We start from the raw sequence: 20,006 nt of genomic DNA, 5'->3' as shown, positions 1-20,006 counted from the left end.
TGGAGATATATAACCTTCAGTTTTATACGAAATACGAAACATAGGGACATGACCTTTCAGTGCAAAAATACTACATGCCATGACCGGGATTCAAATCATGTCTGCCTTGGTGAAAAACCAGTGATATTTTAGCCATCTTTTATAGGTGAGTATTTGTAAAGTTGCTGTTGTCTAGTGCAGTGGTTTACAAACTGTGATACGCGTACCCCTAGGGTACTTCTAGTTGGGTACGCAAGCAGCCTTCAGGGAAAATGAAGAAAAATTGAAATATGGAAACAAATTAGAAGAAAGTTAAATATGTTTATATGGAATTCCGCTTCGCTTGAAAGTTTCATTTGAACTACGACACATCAGAAAACTTTGTGACACCATGCAGGCACACCCATCCTATAGAAATTTTGATGGTTCGCAATGTCTCAATTCAAGATTTTTTATTTTTATTTTTATTATTATTATTATTATTATTATTATTATTATTATTATTATTATTATTTTATTTGCTTTACATCGCACCGACACAGATAGGTCTTATGGCGACTAGTGGATAGGAAAGGCCTAGGAGTGGGAAGGAAGCGGCCGTGGTCTTAATTACGCTAGCCTCAGCCCCTGGTGTGAAAATGGGAAACTATGGAAAACCATCTTCAGGGCTGCCGACAGTGGGGCTCGAACCCACCATTCACCGGATGCAAGCTTACAGCTGCGCGGCCCTAGACACACGGCCAACTCGCCCAGTAATTTCAGAATTAAGAGATAGTTTTTATCCTTATTTATTAATTTGATATTGAGGATAAAATCTGGCGTTTTGTGAAACTTCCATTCAAACGGGGTATCCTGTGTTACTTTAGTATTATTGTATTATACTTGATATAGATACAAACTCTTAAATTTCTTGTGATGTGTTAAAAATATGTATTTAATGTCACAATCTCGCCTTATTTACGATGTGTATTTGAAAGAATGGTTTATAATCAATTAAAAATATCTTAATTATTATCCAGGTAATCATATTTTATACCTAGCATTTTGGTATTATTTTATGAGGGTACAATGAACTTTTAGCAATGTGTGAAGAGTACAATCTCATAATAGTTTGAGAACCTCCGGTCTAGTGGAGATGAGTACAGCAGGAAAGAAATAACACAATAGTTAGCCAGTTAGCCATTGTAACTTTATAATTAGATGATACATTTAGGATTTTAGGAAATTGGAACTATCTGTCCTGTGTACTTGAGTGTGTTAAAACGTGTCTTGATAACAGATGATATTGTGGTGACTGGATATTAAGCACTGATGGCATCGATTCATCTCTGAAGTCACTACCACTTTCATCATCTGACGCCACCTCATTGATTCTTTCTGTTTGCTAGTGATTTAACGTCGCACTAACACATCGAAGGTCTTGGAGAAGAGCTACGGTTGGGAAGGAAGCGGTCATGGGCTTAATTAACTTACAACCCCAGCAGATGTCCTGTGTGAAAATGGGAAACTAAGGAAAACCATTTTCAGGGCTGCGGACGGTGGGATTCGAAAAACTCATCTCCCGAATGCAAGGTCACAGCTACGCTACCTTAACCTCACTGCAAACTCTTCAATTACAAATGTTATGACCTCATCTATGACAACCTGTTCATAAAATGATGCTATATCGCCATAGATAACAGGTAAACAAAAAACGGGTATGCGATGGCTTACAAGACACAGCATTCATATTGTTACGTGCCAGCCTTGTGGTAGCCCCTTTTGGTTCTCCTTGGAAGGAACTAGGAAGTCAGCCGACTGGGTAGCTCCCAACCGGCCTGGAGGGCATTGCTGACATTTTCGTGTATTGTTCTCGTCTGCTAGCTTACTTGTGAGTTTCTTGGAGATGCAACGAGAATGTTCCGTCTCGGACCGCATCGCGAATATTCTGGTACACATCGCCCGAGCTATAAAAAGGGACGCTAGCTGCGGACTGTCAGCTGGTGCTGGACTGGGAGTTAGTGTTGGACTCAGTGGTGGAGTCAGTGTGAGACTCAGTGTGTTGGGGGTACAGTAGCTGGGCTGAAAGTGACGGAGGTGTTGGTTGTCGCTAGTGTCCCTCTGAAGTCTGCCTGTGGTTGTATCCAGTGACTAGCTGCATTGGAGACGTTGTACGGGACAGAAAACTGTGTACTGGCTTAGAGTAATGTGTGTTTGTGTACTTCTGTGGACTGAGAATCGTCGTAGAGTCGGCTACCGGAGCAGCTTTTGTGAGTGTAATTGGTCGTTTTGTGAGTACTGCCGTTCTGGTTAGAACTTTTAAGCTGTTGCTCTTTATTGTTTCACCGTGTTGGACTGTGTGAGTTACTGGAATGTCTCTGGAATGGAACCAAGGAACATTTGTCGCGTGTTGTGTAGCCAGTAGCACTGCGTGCGAACCTATTAGTAGGCAGGAGCTGCTATGTGGGGCAACTGGACTTGGAGAAGTGAAAGTGAGGGGAGCTTGTGAAAGGATTATAGCCGTCCCCAGTAATACCAACTGGCCGGCCAGCCTGCTGTGTAAAGAAGGGAGACTTTTAAATAGACAGCAATTAGTGAGTGTGGTCATTCATAGCTGAATAAAACTGTGTGTGTATTTGTACAGATATGGGATGGAGTTCAAGAGACAGCATTCATATTTAAAACATTTAAGCTTTTTAAGTCTTTAGGCTTTTTCAATCGTGAAATTATCAGCGTTTTGCCCCAGTGTAACAGTGGGCTCATTAGTTGGAATGCTACACCTTTACAAGACACTTGAGCTCGTGCGCCGTTGAGACACCATTGCAAGCCTCCTATATGCAGAACAATGCAGTGACGACGCACTAGGAGAAGCATGTGCTTCCATCTGTATAAATGCCTTCCTTTAGCCTAAATCAAAAACCAAGGTTCCTAGAAGGAAACCATAATTTAATTTCATCGATTGTAAATGTTAAAAACATTTAAGCTCTTTAATTTTTCAATCCTGAAATTACCAACGTTTCGCCCCAGTTTACCAGTGGGCTCATCAGTTGGAATGCCACACCTTTCCAAGACACTGGAGCTAGTGGACCGTTGAGACACAACTGCAAGCCTCATATGTAGGACAATGCAGTGACAAGCATTCATATTGTTACGTGCCTGCCCTGTGGTAGCTCCTCTTGGCACTTCTTAGAAGGAACTAGTGAATCAGCTGACCGGGAGCTCCCGCCGGCTTGGAGGTCATGGCTTGCATTACCGTCTATTGTTCTCGTCGGCTGGCTTACTTGTGAGTTTGATGGAGATGCAACAAGAATATTCCGTCTCTGGCCAGATCGCGAATGTTCTGGTGCACATCACCCAAGCTATAAAAAGGGATGTTAGCTGCGGATATTTAGTTGATGCTGGACTCGGGGCCAGTGTTGGACTCGAGGTTGGTGTGGGACTCCGTGGTGGAGTCAGTGTGAGACTCAGTGTGTTGAGGTTCGGTGGCTAGGCTGAGGGTGACAGAGGGTTACGAGCTGGTTGTAAATATACAGCAATTAGTGAGTGTGATCATTCATAGCTGAATATAATATACATTACAGTAATATAAAAGATATAAAAGACGGAGTTTTACGGTGTAGCAATATGAATAGTGTGACCCACGGTTGGCGATAGAGGTGCGTTTGAAGACATTCATTTTTTCGATAAGTACTTGTCATATCCATGAATTTGCAACCTCCGCATCTCTAATCCTGGACGTTCAGTCGCTCAAAAACTAATAAGTACATAAGCTGCTTGCAGGTACACTTCACTCAGAAGCAACTGAACGTATAGTTACATTATTTATTGTGTGTATTCTCAGGATTTGCATTAACTTAGAAAGTGAATAATATTTTGATTATAATTAAGATTTTGATGAAATATTAAATGCGTGGAGCATTCTCTTATTCTTTTTTCTTCAACGGCTACAGTATACTAGTATAAAGTAGTGTTTCATTTAAATAAAAGTTAATACCCTTATCTCAGCAGATGTATAAACACAGGAAAGTTACTGAGAGTGCAGTTATGAGTATCTTCATAATATTACTAAAAATTAACACATATTTTCGGTATATTTAACGGTTTATGAGCTGTTTCAGGTGAACATTTGGCTGACTCGCTCTGTTCATCTGCAACCGTGTTAAAGGGAAGACTCAACTGAGAAAGCCAACTTCTGGGTGGGGTTCAACAGCATCCTCCGCCATGTCTTATGGTCCTGCTTGTTGTTCATACATGAAAGTTGGAGCCGTATTTAACTACATTGCCACTGCAAATAAAAGTACAGTACAAGAAAACTGAGGGTCATAAAAGGGAATACATAGCTGCACAATACTTCGTTTACATATGTTCCTACAGATTACTCTCCCCTCGCCCACGCACATCTGTCGCTCATGCGGTCCCACTCCCCGTCGTAAAAGAGACTTATAATATGCAAACAAGATTTTTCTGTCAGCATGAATTCTATTACTGGTATGGGATCCAATTTTTAGGAATTTAGAATGTAAAAAGAGACAAGAGAATTTTATAAGTTTCGGAGTGTACCAATGCAAGCTTACCTACCATTACATATGTGAATCTGTCCCATTCTTACGTAGAAAAGATGCCTAGATTATGAAGAACCAAATGGCATGACTAATCTCAATGTTCGCCAATGTATTAATTGAATCTGTATGTTCATTGTAGCTTTGGAATAGTTTCTCTTACCGAGCGAGTTGGCTATGCGGTTACGGTCGCGAAGCTGTGAGCTTGCATGGAGATGGTGGGTTTGAATCCTACCGTCGGCAGCCCTGAAGATGATTTTCCTTAGTTTCCCACGTTCACACCGGGTAAATATCTCGGCCGTTACCATTTCAGTCCTATCACATTCAGATCCATTCAGTCACCAAAACACTCCAATTTGTTAGTGCAACGTTAAACCGTTAGAAAAAAGAAACAAACAAGGCATCGATCTCGGCATGGAAGAAATCTGCGTCCTGAACTTGAAGCCACGTCATGGCGACATACTGAATGGCCGAATCACTTAGCATCCACGTGCTTCTTCAATGGACCAAAGAGCTGGAAATCACTGGATGCCAGATCAGGGCTGTAGGGAAGATGATCCCGTACCTCTCACCAAAAGCGCCGTAACAATTCAGCATGAATTATTCTTCTTCTTGAAGAAGAATAAGAATAAGAATAAGAATAATTCATGCTGAATTGTTACGGCGCTTGAATTATTCTTATTCTTCTTCAAGAAGAAGAATAATTCATGCTGAATTGTTACGGCGCTTTTGGTGAGAGGTACGGGATCAACTGGTATGGGATCCAATTTTTAGGAATTCAGAACGTAAAAAGAAATAAGAGAATTTGATAAGTTTCGGAGTGTACCAATGCAAGCTTATCTACCATTACATATGTGAATCTGTCCCATTCTTACGTAGAAAAGATGCCTAGATTATGAAAAGGCATTCTGGAGACAGTGGGTTCGAATTACACAGTCGGCAGCCCTGAAGGTGGTTTCCCGTGATTTTTCATTTTCACACCAGGCAAATGCCTTTATCAAGGCCATGGCCACGGCCACTGCTCTCCGAATCCTAGCCTTTTTCCCATCTTTGACTCGCCAAAAATGTTCGATGTGTTAGAGCGACGTTAAACCACTAGCAGAAAAGAAAAAGAAAAAGAAAGCTTCTATTATAAAGTTGACAGAAAAATTGAAGATGGCCTAGCATAATAAAGCACTGTGTATAACAGCCATATGTGAAATATTAATTATTAATACTAATGATGATGAATCATGGCTACCTATAAGCAGAAAGTGATGCTTTATTGCTGCCATTCGTTGTCCTTGGCATGGGGCTAAAATGGCGTCCCTAATACATCTTAGAGCACCATTTCAATTTCTTGGTTGCTTTACGTTTCCTGTCGTCTCCTGATGAAGAAAGACAAGGTGCCTTTCGAATCGCGCGTTGGGGTGCTTATATACTTTATTACACGGCATAATGCCAACAATATTACAACATGAACAGTTATATGGGCCGTGAAAGTCAAAACGATATTATTATTATTATTATTATTATTATTATTATTATTATTATTATTATTATTATTATTATTATTATGGGCTGTCTGGCCGAGGCGGTAAAGGCGTGCTCGGTTCACCCGAAAGGGCGTGGGTTCGATTCCCTTTCAGGAAGTCGTAAAATATAAGAAACGAGATTTCCACTTCCGGAGGTGCACATGGCCCTGAGGTTGACTCAGCATACACCAAAAATAAGTACCATGTTAATTCAAGGGGGCAAAGGCGGCCGGGGCTAGAGCTAACCACTCTACCCCACAAAGTGCCGAGGATACGGATAGTGGAAGCCTTTACCTTCCACCCCCCCACCCCCAGGAGGCTTCATTGCCTGTACGGAGATGAGTTTGCTTATTATTATTATTATTATTATTATTATTATTATTATTATTATTATTATTATTATTATTATTATTACGGGGTTTCCGTAGTTCACAGAGGAATAAGAAGCTTGTGGGTTGAATGGCTGGGCAAGAAATTGACTAGATCAGAACTTAACACAATAAATGTTGAAATTTTATTCTTTCCTTTTTTTTCTAGTTTGGAAATTAAGAAATAAAAATCTGAATGAATAACAACAATATTAATGAGCTTGTAAGTTCTAACAATATATGGGACTTAGAAGTCCGAAAATTAGGTGCGATAATTAACAGTTTGGTTGATTTACACAGAAAAGAGCGTTATTGCTATTGACAGGTACAGATATTCTATAAGAGCAAGATTTGCCCCCAGAAGTTACATTAGTCAGGAGTCTGAGCTTGTCAATACCATAGTCTAGCCTCGCGGAGGCATCAGTTTCTTACGGTGCATGAAGATTCCACCTCACATGCACAGTTGCCCCAATGTGGGCTTATCTATTTCACGATAGCTACTGTTTCCAAATGGAACTAACACAAGAACAATTTTACACTCTGAAGAGAATATACAGGGGCATAATAATCCATACTACGTGACCTTAATGGTAAAAGAAAAAGGTTGCACATGACCGGCCATAAACAAAAGGCAATGAGGTGAAATGCACTCCTTCAAGAAATTGTTAAAACCCTAAGTGGGCTTATGGCCCAGTGATACAGAGGCTAATCCTATACTACACCGTGGGGACTAAATGAGAAACATTAGTGCCAGAAGTATTTAAGAAATTTAGGGGTTTTGAAAACTGTAGTCACCCCACGCAAGGTTGAATGGGAAATGGCAGAGGGTCATCACTCCTCGTTCCCTTACGTTACTTATTTCCCAGCAGGGAATAGAACAGAATCTTCAGACTTGTCGAAATTCATCATTAAAACAGCAGTTTTACAAAATTACATTAAAGGAAACGAGATTGAAAATTTCCCCCTCAAACTACCACATGTCTAAGTAAATCCTGCCATTACCTTGTGCCGCTGGATCTTCTTCACGCCGAGCTCGCCGCTGCCTCCCTTCGGTTACGACGCACTCCTAACTGGAGCAATTCAGACAATACGGCACTAACGTTCCCTGCCTGTATAGTACCATAAGGGGAAGATTCCAGAACACTTTATTGATAGACTGGATTCCTGTACACACCCCCGATTTTAATTGGCTAGAGAAAATATTTCCAAGCTTTTGATAGGTTAATTACAATCGAGGAGGAACCAGCTGAAGTGTACCTCGGTACATTAAAAAAGCAATCCTCAGAACCAGGTTTACAAACATCAAAAAGAAATATTGTTCTCTGAAATAATTAAAGTTTAGTCCGCGAGAAGGAGCAAATAAATTGACTGTAGAGACATCTGACCGTAGAAGGCCAAAGTTTCTGGTGGTTGAGAAGTTCAAGTTTCTTCACATAGATGGCCTTATTGAAGGTGCGCAGTTTAACTAACCGGGGAAGGTGTACCCCTTATACAATTATTATTATTATTAATAATAATATTATTATTAACAACAACAATAGCAGCAGCAGCAGCAGCAACAACAACAACAGCAGAAGCAACAAATCTAATTGGAAGATATCCTGCTGGTGATATCCACTTACAATAGAAAAGACATACCTTTTCAACATAGCATAATACAGTAGTCTCACCCTCCATGTAGCACACAGAATAACAAATAATTATAGTTCATTGCTCAATAACGGAAGAAGCAGTGAATGGTTGCTTCCCCATACTCTCAAGTTGAGAACTGCTGGAAGAAGTGTTGATCTCTTCCAGAATCCAATTTTCTTGCAAGAAATTGCAACACTACGTGGAGCGACAGTGAATGATGTAAATTAATGTGACACACCGCATCATTTGTGACTGACAATTCGCAAAATAACGACTTTCACTTCTCACAACAGCTGTCGTATTGCTGCACGACAACGCCAGACCACCTGCAACCATCAGCAAGCGTGAATTGTTACTGCGCTTTTGGTGAGAGGTACGGGATCATCTTCCCTACAGCCCTGATCTGGCATCCAGTGATTTCCATCTCTTTGGCCCATTGAAGAAGCACTTGGATGGTAAATGATTCGGCCATTCAGTATGTGGTCATGACGTGGCTTCAGGTTCAGGACGCAGATTTCTTGCATGCCGAGATCGATGCCTTGTTTGTTTCTTTTTCTTTTTTCTAATGGTTTAACGTTGCACTAACAAATTGGAGGGTTTTGGTGACTGAATGCATCTGAAAGTGATAGAATTGAAATGGTAACGGCCGAGATATTTACCCGGTGTGAACGTGGGAAACTAAGGAAAACCAGCTTCAGGGCTGCCGACGGTAGGATTCAAACCCACCACCTCCCTAATGCAAGCTCATAGTTACGTAATTCAAATTGCATGGCCAACAACACGCTCGGTCGTTGGAACAAGTACTTGTACAAGAATGATGAACATATTGAATATTAATGTGTATCAATGCCATATTACTGTGTATCCTTGATGATGATGATGATGATGATGATGATGATGCTTATAGTTTAAAGGGATCTACCATGTAGATCACCGGACCCACTGTGTATCCTTATATCTGCCTGTAAAATACCGCAGTTTTTCCTTGAGAGCACTTGTTACCTTGCCTCTGAAGTTATCTCGTTCTTACCAGAAGGCTACATACACTTCGCCACGTGAGCACTTCAAAACATATATTGGCTGATTTTTTATGACATTGATTCGTTCATGGATGGTGTGGGCTGTTCGAATGGCGAGTTCTGAACTTAACGTAATGTCTTCATCTAAATATTATTTTTAAATATAAAATTAACGGTGTATAAAATAAATTAATGCATTTATTTTAAAATTCATTTCAACTCACTTTTGGCGCTTGTACCGTGCTTAACTATTCTGGCACTGCTGTTTTATCCTTTAGATTTATTTGGTTTCATTATCACAACGATGGAATGCCATCGACTCCACAGCAAGTAAAGCTTAACCCATTACTGCATATGAGGCAACATAGCACTTTTCACTTTTTGTATGTGAGACTCAGATTGTAAACAAAAGTAGTTTTACGACATACTTCCAACTGAACAGTTAACTAAACACATTATACCCTCCGAAGGTAATCCTTCCACACTGTCAACATCCACGTGTACCAACGATTGTTTATTTTCCGTGGTCTTCCCCATCCAGTTACCATAAGCTTTTGGAATACCTCCGGATTCAACCTCAAAGCCATTACAGACGGTCTATACTTACTTTTGCAGAACATACCACTGGTCAGTGGTTTCGGTCACGTAGCTATCAGCTTGCATTCGGGAGATAAAGGGTTTGAACCCCACTGTCAGCAGCCCTGAAGATCGTTTTCCATGGTTTACCATTTTCACCAGGCAAATACTGGGGATGTACCTTAATTAGGGTACTCCTAGCTCTTTCCTTTCTCATTATCTCCATAAGACCTATCTGTGTCGGTGAGACGTAAAGTGGATAGTAAACAAATAAAAAAGTAGTAATCGATATTTAAATGTTAAAATAGAATAATATTCACTAAACTGTGTTCATATATTCCATTATGGTAAGCCACATCACATACGAGGGATAAGGTATTAATTCAAGTTGAAAATTATTGGTAAATCTAACATGCTGAACGTATGTTGAACTTTGAATCATGAAATAGGTCTATTCCTCAGCAAACACAAACAAAAAATAATTCATGCAATAAAGGATTAACTTTTCGAAAATATCATCCTGAATTTACGTGAACTTGGACAGATCTGATTTATGTTTCCGTGAGGATTATGACTCATCTAATGCACGCAAACCACTGTTTACAGATAATGAAAATCCACAGCCAGTTTCCAGTCATTCGACCGGGTCAGGAATGGAATGAATGAAGCCCCAATCTAGTGGCGAGGATGGGAATCGTGCCGGCTGCCGAAGCCTGTCGCACTCCTCCGTGGCAATGATTAATGAATGACAGATGAAATGAAATGATATTGGAGAGTGCTACTGGAAGGAAGGATGACAGGGAAAACCGGAGTACCCGGTGAAAATCCTATCCCGCCTCCGCTTTGTCCAGCACAAATCTCACATGGAGTGACCGACATTTGAACCACGGAACCGGGCGGTGAGAGGCCGGCGCTCTGCCACCTCAGCCACTGAGGCTTCTGTTTACAGGTAATATGAAGTAAAATACTACTGTATGTGGATATAATTCTATTTATTGAAGGAAAATGCTTATTTGATGAATTTTATTCCGATTTAATACAAACAATTTCCTTTTACTTACCATATAAAATCCCCCTGTGGGTGGGGGCGGTAGAATAACACCCTCGGTATCCTGTGCCTGTCGTAAGAGGTGACTAAAAGGGGGCCCAGAGGCTCTGAACTTTGGAGCGTGGGTTGGCGACTGCGGGGCCCTTAGCTGAGTCCTGGCATTGCTTCCACTTACTTGTGCCAGACTCTTCACTTTCATGTATCCTATCCGACCTCTCTTGGTCAACTCTTGTTCTTTTACGACTCCGACGCTATTAGGTTTGCGAGGGCTAGGGAGTCTTTCATATTCACGCCCTTCGTGGCCCTTGTCTTCCTTTGGCCGATATCTTCATTTTTCGAAGTGTCGGATACCTTCCATGTTTTCCCTCTGATTAGTGTTATATAGAGGATGGTTGCCTAGTTGTACTTCCTCTTAAAACAATAATCACCACCACCACCTTACCATATCAAATAACCCGACTCCTATCGAAATGCACGTTAATCCACCAGAAGTAAACGTTGAGTGACCTGAATCAAAACCGACGCCTTTTTGTGGTTTTATGGCAATACTGAGGAAGTGTCCGGCTCCATGGCTAAATGGTTGGCGTGCTGGCCTTTGGCCACAGGGGTTCCGGGTTCGATTCCCGGCAGGGTAAGGAATTTTAACCATAATTGGTTGATTTCGCTGGCACGGGGCTGGGCGTATGTGTCGTCTTCATCATCATTCCATCCTCATCACGACGTGCAGGTCGCTTACGGGTGTCAAATCAAAAGACCTGCATCTGGCGAGCCGAACTTGTCCTCGGATAGTCCTGGCACTAAAATCCATACGCCATTTCATTTTTCATTACTGAGGAAGTGGGTCGTTTAGAAGTTACATTGTTTTATAAAGAATTTTGTGTTTTAGAATACGGTCATGCTCCTAAGAAAATTATAACGAACTGTTATCATTAACTTATGATGCCTGTAAACTTCAGATTGAGATTTAAAATTGATGAATTGTGTAACATTAGCTAAATATTCCGGTGCAGTTAATTTGAAGAATATTTTGCGGATCGTTATCTAAATTACGGGCTTGAGTAAAAGAAGTGATACAAGAATTTAACCATATCAAAGACAACATTCTGTTTTTAAGTAAGTTAAATGGTAAAATGGTAAAATATTTCAGCTAAGGATTTGCTGTAAAGTATGATTTCGAATTTTGAGCTTCCGAATGTTTAAAACGACGCTCGAGACTAACGTGCTTAGAGTGGCATTCTGATGAAATGTGTTAGCACTTCAGAGAACCTATATTGTGCGTATTAATTCAGTTGTAGTGCTTTTAGGTATGGATAATATAGTCGAAATGTCGAAGTGTCGTATGGCTTTTTTTTTTTTTTTTTTTTGCTAGTTGCTTTACGTCGCACCGACACAGATAGGTCTTATGGCGACGATAGGACAGGGAAGGCCTAGGAATGGGAAGGAAGCGGCCGTGGCCTCAATTAAGGTACAGCCCCAGCATTTGCCTGGTGTGAAAATGGGAAACCACGGAAAACCATTTTCAGGGCTGCCGACAGTGGGGTTCGAACCTACTATCTCCCGAATACTGGATACTGGCCGCACTTAAGCGACTGCAGCTATCGAGCTCGGTCGTATGGCTTTTAGTGCCGGGATATCCCAGGACGGGTTCGGCTCGCCAGGTGCTTGGCTTTCTATTTGACTCCCGTAGGCGACCTGCACGTCGTGATGAGGATAAAATGATGATGAAGACAACACATACACCCAGCCCCCGTGCCGTAGGAATTAACCGATTAAGGTTAAATTCCCCCACCCGGCCGGGAATCGAACCCGAGGCCCTCTGAACCGAAGGCCAGTACGCTGACCGTTCAGCCAACGAGTCGTACGATAATATAGTAATAACTCACATATTCATGTATCGTGAAATGGTTGCTGATGAAATCCAGCAGAAAGTGTTCCAGCAAATAAATTTGCTTTGTTTTTTACTAGCACTAATACCCGGCTCTACTTGGGTACTTTCTGAATGTTTAATTTTAGGATTTGTATTAACTGCTTGAAGGTTTTTTGTAGATTTCTTTATTGTGACGTTCAATGATAGTTTACGAAATCTTTTGTAAAATTAGAGTCGTTGCTGTGTCTTTAAGTTTTAGATTGAGATTATAATTTCGCGTTATTAAAGTATTTCCATGTGGCAGCCCAGATTGTCAGGGAAATAACTGATCCTTTCAAACAAATAATAAAAGTAACTTAAGTTACAACTGTATTTACGGTTCGCACAATAGATATGATGTCACTGAGACTGTCGCCAATCAGGCTAGGGACCCCGGAAGATGTGGACTCACATAAATATTGGCCATTTTGGACATTTTATTACCACCCCCTATAACGATAAGGGCTGAACTACGACTTAAACGGCATCCAGAGTGTCACAGTTTACTGTCTCAGCGACACCGACAACAATGGATTCAACACTATTTACGATTATTCTTATATGCCAACCCCTTCCTGTTTAAAGCATTTCTTACCAGACTTATTATACAGTGTAAGTCGAGGTCGCCTAGCGACAATCTATCCATAAAGTTCGATCTAATCTCGATTCGGATTTGTAATTATTAATTAATTATATAAAATTACTCAAAATACCTATCAGATTTTGTTGAAACCACTTTCTAGAGCCACTCATGAGTAAAAAGGAGAAATTGTGAAATTTTCAGCGAAATCGGTTCAGTAGTTTTTGATTCTATCCGAGACGAACAAACAAATATTCATTTCTATATAATAGATAATAATTATATTTAAGTCTCATTAATTCATGGTATACGGTATGTCGGTATATCATTTCTCAGTTATCTCATACTTGGAAGGATCGCTCCATTTCTGTACAGCTAAAGATGAGACTAGTAGCCTACAGACACTGGTATTCTCTATCTTCCTCTATGGTGCTGAAACGGGGACTTTACGGGTTTCAGATTTGAATAAGATCAACTCATTAGAGATGTGGTGCTGGAAAGGTTGCTTCGCATTCCTTAGACAGCATTTCGAACCTACGAATCTATCGTCAAGGATCTGAACATCAGTACCAGATTATCGGCAAAATGTCAACAGAGGATTCTCCAATTCTTTGGTCATATTATGCGTCGTGGAAAAAGGAAGCCTTGAAAAGCACATAATCTTGGGAAATGTGCCTGGAAAGAGGGAGCATAGGCGAGCACCTATACGCTGGACAGATGGCATAAACATGCAACAAAGACATCGTTTATACAATCTACCCGTATAGCAGAAGACCGTGGAGGATGGAAACATGTATAATGAAATATCTTCAGAATTCACGATCCTCAGGAGTGAGGGAGCGGTATAGACAGACATACGATATGTTGATTATCACTAGGTAATAATAATAATAATCGTATGGCCTCAGCTACCGTGTGCAGACATTTCAATTTGACGCCATCTGGCTGTCTGCTCGTCAATTTCGACGTTCCGTTTTACTCTAGGCCCACTAGATGGCAGACCGAGTAAACCGAAACTCTCTTGGGCGTCTGTGGCTGAGATTTAATGAATTTTGTCGGGTAAACACCAAATGTGTCATCAGAGATCTTTTACATGCCGACATCGTACGACATGGAGTGTCGAATGGACTTTTTTCCGCCCTTCAAAAATCCGACTACCTCTGCCGGGTTTGAACCCGCTATCTCGGGATCCGGAGGCCGACACTCTACCGCTGATCCACAGAGGCAGCTATCACTAGGTAATGGGAAACAGTGTTCAGAAATAACTGCATCTCGAGAAGAAGGGACGATTAGCAGTCACACGATTCTGTTCAGAAACATGTATTTCAACTCTTTCAAACGTCTGCCGCCGTGGCGTATGGGTTAGCACTATTAGTTTCCGTCCTTGGAGACTTACTACCAGAGATTTAAGAATGGCAGGAGGACTGGCATGTGCTTAAAATTATACAAGCAGTTCATTTTCACTGAGAGTGTGTCTACACCACCCCAGAACGATAACACTGGTACGCATATACTCCTTCATACATTACTTTTTATCTACGCGTATGAAGATTCCTTTAGTAAAACTTGCTACTCCGATAGGACATAATATATTCAGTACTATTTCGAGAAAAAATACTTTTAGCCTTAATGACATTTTGACTTAACTTTCATTATATTATTTCTTCTACAGTGCGTGCGACGCATAACACGTACAAGCTAAACAATGAAACTAAAAAATGGTATTACATTACTTACAAGATTCTACAAAAGGTGTAATGGCCAACGTTTGACTCTGCTATAGTACGCTACTGTATACGAAATTATACCCAATTATTGATTCTGAAAATTACATTACATTCATACCGTACAATACGACGCACCATATTCAAGTGTCCACACGACCCTTCTCTGGGAATGTCGACTATCTTCTAACAGTATCAACAACGGCTATTTAGCGGCTGCGACAATTGGACATTCTAGTTTAGTTCACGTCTTTATCTTTTCATATACAGTATATTTTTGTATTTTTCTTACTTTTGTTTGGTATTGTACAAATCTTTCTCCATCTCTGCATTGTGTTTTGTTTTTAGTTTTTATGCTTATTCTGGTTTGTAAGTTATTCACTATGCTTTCATCATATTATTTCTTCTACGATGCGTGCGTACAACAAGCTAAACAATAAAACATTTTTTCAAAAACTAAAAAATTGTATTACATTTGTTGATGAATGCCATGCTTTCAAGATAATGTTAATTTATTCTTTTACTTTCACCAAGTCCTTATAAATGGCACAAGATTACCAAATAGAGACGCAAATAAATGCGTGCACTTTTGCAAACCCTTTCAAAATTTTTAAACTAAGATGAAGCGTTGGAATGTAACACAGAAATGCAGCGGACACTGAGGTCGCAGTTTTTAAACTTCAGGTAACGCTGGCCAGAGAGAAGGTTTCCCCTCCAGGTGACCCAAACTACTTCTTCAGGGAGGGAAATGAAGAATTTCAATAGGATAGGTTTTAAAGTTATGAATTTGATATACTACTAAATTTTCTTGAGTTTATCCCAGATATTTTTCTAGAAAACAAAAAATCATTGAAAGCAAACAGACAAACAAACAAACAAAAACAAAAAAAGCAAGCACATATACACCATGTGATGCCATTGATCAACTAAGAAATTTTTGGGCAGATATAATTATTTTCTATCTGAAATTCTGTTCACGGACTTTCATATTATCATATGTGTATATCGTATTACAGTCAGCAAATTTCCTCCATTGCGATATTGGCTGGGATCACGTCTATGTTATTGTTCAACGACATTTCGATAACAGCAGTATTATCTTCCTAGATTACCTAGCACGCGATGGCAAAGGCTGTAGTTTGGGGCCACGTCGAGGGACTTGATCCTGTGCACTTGAACCCAAGTTCGGGGCGAAGCCACACAAAACATCCTTTGTAATTCGTTGATGAGGTAAGGGAAGAAGGAAATTGTGTAACCTGGCTCCTACTTCCTGTAATCCAATTAGAAGACGTAGTTAAATCTTCTTAGAATTAGAGTGATGACCCATAGACACGTGGGGCTCGAACAAGGCATAGCAAAACTAATGATAAGAATTTTCCGAGTGTAGAACTTGAAACTACATCCTGTTCAGAGAATAAGAAACATACAATGTCAATTATAATACGTAGAAATTTAAATAATTATGGAGGTGTAATTAATGCAATTTCAAAACATTAAAGGATTGTAAGTGGACTAAGAAAGACCTTTCAGGCAAACACTATTAAAATACGCAGAAAAGCCTCTATGAATCAAACACGGTTCCTCTGTATAACATGAAAATTATAATTTTGTTTGACCTTGAGATCCTTCCATGTTACATTGACCTTGAACTTCTCCGATTCGGTTTCTGTATGTATGTATGTATGTATGTATGAGTACACATGAACACTGCAGGGCATCCTTATAGAACACTCGGTATATATTTTATTCAATCGAATTGCATATGATTTCATTATTCAGAATAATGTGGGAAGTGTATCACTTGTAATTACCGCACTCAATTTGTACCAACAGAAACACACACCATCAGACATCTTTTTCAGCACTTGTAAAACACATAGTTACCAAATGGCTTTAGTGAGTTATATGGGCGAGACAATGTAGCCTACATCTCGACTTATTCTTGAATGATATCGGTTATTTCATGGATGATGGCTGTTAATATGGTGAACCTCAAACTGTCGATAACCGGGCGAGTTGGCCGTGCGGTTAGGAGCGTGCAGTTGTGAGCTTGCATCCGCGAGATAGTGGGTTCGAATCCCACTGTCGGCATTCCTGAAGATGGTTTTCCGTGGTTTCCCATTTTCACACCAGGCACATGCTGGAGCTGAACCTTAATTAAGGCCACGGCCACTTCCTTCCCATTCCTAGGCCTTTCCTATCCCATCGTCGCCATAACACCTATCTGTGTCAGTACGACGTAAAGCAAAATAGCAACAAAAACTGTTCATAACATGTTCATCCTAATATTACTTAAATATAATGAATCAACACAGTATGTAATGGAATATTGCACGCCACACATGTGAGAGTGTTTAACTCATTCGTTTCGAAATTTGAACTCATACGTAAGAAGCCTTACCTTCATCTCTTGTAACTAACTACCACAATTAATATGCATGCTGGGCTAAGAGTCATTACCATATTCAAAGGAGAAAAGGGAAGAAAACTGGGGTTGAAATGGTTTCTTGCTAATACTCTGAACGCAGATATTTGGAAATGTTTCAAACAAGACTTCTTTGAAATTAATTTTGAACATTTATACCTTGACAGGTTTTTTGTTAGAGCCCGCCCTTACTGAATTAAATGCGAAATGGTACCCCTGTCGGTTTTATTTGCAATCTTGGGAACCCAAGGCCAACAGTTTACCATTAATCGACAGAGGGAGATCCTGAAACTAATCAACAATAATGTTGCAGTGACGGGCTGTTGTTTCTTGTGCTACCGCTCACCTCCGCTAGATGGTACTACTGTCTTAATTGTTCGGAAACTAACCCATCATTGACGGGTCAGAAGCTAGTTTACTGTTAAGCGGCGTTAAACGTAATACAAATATTCTTGCAAAACAGGAATGCATTTTATTTGTAACACACCTGTTTAGCAAATATTAAAATTATCGAAAATCACTTCTGATCGCTTAAAAGTTCCAGAAATATTAAAAGTGAAGTATTATAAAGGAGACCTCCGTATACCCACGTACCAACATTAAAAGCAAAGCTCGGAATACGCGATATGTTTTATTTCATCTTTTTGAAACTTTCAACCAACGAGTTAATCATCCGTTATGGTTTGAAAAGGAAAAACAGCTGTAAACACCATATGATAAAAAAATCGGTCTAGTGAAAATTATAATGCTATTGCAAATATTTATTTCTAATCATTAACCAAGCAGAAATATCTTTCTAGTATAGAAAAGGAATATTGTTTAAATGTCGCTATTTAAATTACAATGAAACATATTTCTCTTGGAGATCTAGTTTCACATTAGTTATAATATCCTAGAGCCTATAAGTTTGGAAAAGAGATCACTGGAGACATGCAAAATATGAAATTTAAAATTCTAATCCGTAGCAGTCAACGCTATGGGAACAAGGAGTTTTGCGATTTTCAGTGTGCAGAATTCAGTTCACCCAAATACTTTTTGTATTTCATAATATTTATCATCAAAATTTTCATAATATACATATCTGTGTGTAAAGGAAAGGGTGATAGCTGAAAATTACAGGCCAGTCAGTTTGACATGCATTGCATGTAAGTTTTGGGAAAGCATTCTTTCTGATTATATTAGACATGTTTGCGAACTTAGTACATGGTTTGGTAGAAGGCAGTTTGGGTTTAGGAAAGGTTATTCCACTGAAGCTCAACTTGTAGGATTCCAGCAAGATATAGCAGATATCCTGGATTCAGGTGGTCAAATGGACTGTGTCGCGACTGACCTATCTATGGCATTCGATAGGGTAGATCATGGGAGATTACCGGCAAAAATGAGCGCAATTGGACTAGACAAAAGAGTGACTGAATGGGTTGCTATATTTCTAGAAAATAGAACTCAGAGAATTAGAGTAGGCGAAGCTTTATCTGCCCCTGTAAAAATTAAGAGGGGAATTCCTCAAGGCAGTATTATTGCACCTTTATATTTTATTATATACTTCAGTGATATGTGTAAAGAAGTGGAATCAGAGATAAGGCTTTTCGCAGACGATCTTATTCTGTATAGAGTAATAAATAAGTTGCAAGACTGTGAAGAACTGCAAAATGACTACGACAATGTAGTGAGATGGCCAGTATGCAATGGTATGATGATAAACGGGGTTAAAAGTCAGGTTGTGAGATTCACAATTTTAATTACTGCGTTGATGGGATGAAAGTACCTTTTGGGGATATTGTAAGTACCTAGGTGTACTTCTTTGGGGTAATCACATGAATATGTTTATTAAAAAAAAGGTATAGGTCTCTGCACATGGTTATGAGGGTATTTATGGGTTGTTGTAAGGATGTAATGGAGAGGTTATAAGTCTCTGGTAAAACCCCAACTAGACTATGGTTCCAGTATATGGGACCCTCACTAGGATTTCTTGCTTCAAGAACTGGAAAAAGAAATCCAAAGAAAAGCAGCTCGATTTGTTCTGGGTGATTCCCGACAAAAGAGTAGCGTTTGCAAAGTTTGGGCTGGGAAGACTTGTGATAAAGGAGACAAGTTGCTCGACTAAGTCGTATGTTCCGAGCTGTCAATGGAGAGGCGACGTGGAATGACATCAGTAGACGTATACGTTTGAGCGATGTCTTTAAAAGTAGGAAAGATCAATATATGAAGATAAATCTGGAATTTAAGAGGACAATTTGTGGCAAATATTCGTTTGTAGGAAGGGCATTTAGGGATTGGAATAACTTACCGAGGGAGAAGTTCAATAAATTTCCAACTTCTTTGCAATCATTTAAGAAAAGGCTAGGAAAACAACAGATAGCGAATCTGCCACATGGGCGACTGCCCTAAATGCAGATCAGTATTTATTGATTGATTGATTGATTGATTGATTGATTGATTGATTGATTGATTGATTGATTGATTTATTTATTGATTGATTGGTTGATTGATTGATTGATTGATTGATTGATTGATTGATTGATTGATTGATTGATTGATTGATTGATTGATTGATTGATTGATTGATTGATTGATTGATTGATTGATTGATTGATTGATTGATTGATTGATTGAGAGCAGTGAAATAGCGGCAAATATTAAATCACTAGACGTTGCATGATGCAAGTACGTCCTCCTATTACATCATGTGATGCGCAG

This window comes from Anabrus simplex, chromosome 4 (assembly GCF_040414725.1).
Source record: "Anabrus simplex isolate iqAnaSimp1 chromosome 4, ASM4041472v1, whole genome shotgun sequence".
NCBI lineage: Eukaryota > Metazoa > Arthropoda > Insecta > Orthoptera > Tettigoniidae > Anabrus > Anabrus simplex.
This window is presented reverse-complemented; position numbering follows the sequence as displayed.